General features: G+C 39.8%; 1 protein-coding gene across 1 annotated transcript in view; it reads left to right on the forward strand.

The window, feature by feature from the left end:
* Positions 1-1,489: 1,489 nt before the first annotated feature.
* Positions 1,490-3,042, forward strand: part of Pls3 (plastin 3) — a 110,503-nt gene continuing 108,950 nt past the window's right edge. The window contains exon 1 of the mRNA XM_050126867.1: positions 1,490-1,629. The gene's annotated coding sequence lies outside the window, so the exon portion shown is untranslated. The remainder of the gene's footprint in view (positions 1,630-3,042) is intronic.

Consider the following 3,042-nt stretch of genomic DNA (forward strand, 5'->3'; position numbering starts at 1 on the left):
TGGCTACAGAGCAATCTTGAAATCAGCCTAGGTAGGCTATGTGAAACCCTGTCTCCAAAAAACACATTAATATAATACTAAGTAAGATATTGATTTATTTTTGAAAAATATTTTACTAAATTTAAAGTGAAAATAAGGCATGGGAAAGGCTTTAAAATTCTAAATCATTCTGTTACTATTTTAAATGTTACTATTACTATTTTAAGTATGCAAGCCAAATTAAAAGAATTCTAGGCAACAACTGAGTTATTGCATATTCATAGGTGTCTTGGGACACTCCAGCATATAATCATGTTGCTGAAAGCAAGGAAAGGCTGGACATCATTTGGGGCCTGAATACCAGAGATGGAGTTCAGTGATGAAGTGATCCTCTAGAATGTGAGGGGCCCTGTGATCCAGCATAGTATTGCTTCTGTGTTCACAAACAAGTAACAAAGGAAGTAATGCCAACCATTAGCAATCCTTACTCACCTTTGTTCCTCGTGAATTTTTTGAAGTTTACACTATTCTAGTGTTGCTGCCAACCTACTGAAGAGCACTTGCTTCACTCAAAGTTTCAGAGAGAGAGAGAGAGAGAGAGAGAGAGAGAGAGAGAGAGAGAGAGAGAGAGGCAGGTGATGTAGTTTAGTTGGTAGAGGGCTTGCCTAACTCACATGGTACCCTGGGTTTGGTTGCTGGCACCACCTAAGAACTTGTAATGCTTTTGAATAGAGATACAACATGATCTTGTCTCCCAGATTGCTTGCTTTCTGTTTAGTATTTGAAACAGAGTGTCTCTGTGTTGCCTGGATGGCTTCACCTGGCCTGGGATTACAGGAAAGTACCACATGTCAGACACCTTGCTCAGGTTTGATTGTGGGAAAAGGCCTGGCTTTGCACTTACCAAACAGGAGAGGATTTTATATATTCAAAGATAACAGAGAAAGGAGACGGAAAGAAAGAAAGCTAATTAAGTTTTTGCTTTGTGTGGGACAGTGACCTGACTAGCAACCTCTTTGCAGACTCAGGGTTTCTTTAAATGAAGTGAATAATTGACTCCAGCCTCCCTAGGCAACGCAAGCTGTACGATGCAGTCATTAGTGAAGAGCAGACTCAAAGGACAGTACAAAGAAAAGATCTTTGCATGCTTTGATGTATCTGAAGGCAAGCTGTCTCAAGCCAAACAAATCATCAACTCTCCCTTTATCCCCTGAGCTGTTTCTCTTCAGCTTTCCTTGGAGCTGCCTTGCTTCCACTGACCATGGATTAGTTACTTAAAGCTTGCATTTTGCATTTCCTGTGAGAGTTAGTTGGGGCTGGTTTTTTTTTTTTTTTTTGTGGATTTTGTTTTGTTTTGTTTTTGCTGGCTTGGCACAAGTCAGGGTTGTTAGGAAAGAAGGAACTTCAGTTGAGAAAATGCTCCCATCAGATTGGGCTGTATGCAAGTCTGTGGGAACATTTTCTTGATTAATGATTGATGTGGAAGGCCTAAACCAACTGGGCAGATTGTCCTGAGTGATAGAAGAAACCAGGCTGAGCCAGGCACGAGGAGCAAGCGCGTAAGCAGAGTTCCTCAGTGGTCTCTACTCCAGTTCTTGCCTCCGGGTTCCTGCCTTGAGTTCCCTCCATGATGGACTGTGACACAGACGTGTAAGTAGAAATAAATCATTTTACTTCCAAGTTGCTTTTGCTCATGATGTTTCATTGCAACATGTACTTTTCCTGACAGTACTTTTCCTGATTTCCTGCATTTTTAAATTTTTATTTTATTTTATTTAAAAATGCCATACATGGGGTGCTAAAGAGATGGCTCAGTGGTTAAGAGCACTGGTTGCTTCTTCCAGGGGATCCAGGTTCAACTCTGAGCAGCCACATGGTAGCTCACAACCCCCTGAATTTCCAGTTCTAGAGGATCTAGCGTCTTATTCTGGTCTCTGCAGCCACAATAGCATACACATAGCACACACACACATGCATGCACTCTCATGGACACCTCTGCCCAACGACTTAGAGGGACGTTTTCCATCCCTGGCACTAGGTTTTTTTTTTTTTTTTTTTTTTTTTTTTTTTTTTTTTTTTTTTTTTTTTTTTTTTTTGCTACTCTATGGAGCATTATCATCACATGTGGTTTAATTCCATTTAATTTAATTTACAGTTATATGTATATATAATTCCTCAGTAGTCTGAATTAAATATATGTTATGTATGTATTTTTATGTGAGCATATAAAATAATATATTTCTCTATGGCGTTTGCAATCATCTTTAATGCCTTCTTAAAGATATCTCATTGTACAGTCTCTTCCTTTGCATGTTACTATCTTACCCTCCTCTCTATTGTCCTCCCTCCCAGTTTTTCCTATTTTTGTCCTTCATAGTTTCTGTGTTCTACTACCCACCCAACCCCCTATCTAGAGTTCCTTTACCTCCTCATCCCATGGTTACTTTCTGCTTTCCTAATTTATGTGCTTCCTTCAGAGTTAGGATCTACGGATGAGAGAGAACATTCAGCATTTGTATTTCTGGATCTGGGTTGCCATGGGTTACCCTAATCAGTACATTATTTTTCAGCTCCATCCATTTAACTGCAAATTTCATTTTTTTTCTATAAAAGCTGAATAGAACTCTGTAGTGTCTGTACACCACATTATCATTATCTATTCAGCAACTGAAGGACAATTGCGTTGTTTTCATTTCCTGGCTATTGTAAAGAGAACAGCCATGAACTTGGCTGAGTAAGTGACTCTGTGGAAAGATATCAACTCTTTTGAACATATGCTGAAGAAAGGTAGAGCTGAGTCATATGGCCGATTTAGTTTCATCCTTTGGAGAATTTGTCACACTGATTTCCAGACTGCTTGGAGCAGTTTGCAATCCCACCAACAGTGAATGGTGGCGGGAGGGGGGGGGTTCCTGTTCCCTTTGCTCCACACCTCCTCCAGCATTTGTGGTGGGTTGTTGTATTGAACTTGACCATTCTGATTCTAGTGTTAAGATGAAATCTCAAAGTATATTTAATTGGCATGTCCCTAGTTACAAAGGCTGCTGAGTGTTTTCCAAGATA

This window comes from Alexandromys fortis, unplaced genomic scaffold (assembly GCF_014885135.2).
Source record: "Alexandromys fortis isolate MF-2015 unplaced genomic scaffold, M_Fortis_MF-2015_v1.1 scaffold_180, whole genome shotgun sequence".
NCBI lineage: Eukaryota > Metazoa > Chordata > Mammalia > Rodentia > Cricetidae > Alexandromys > Alexandromys fortis.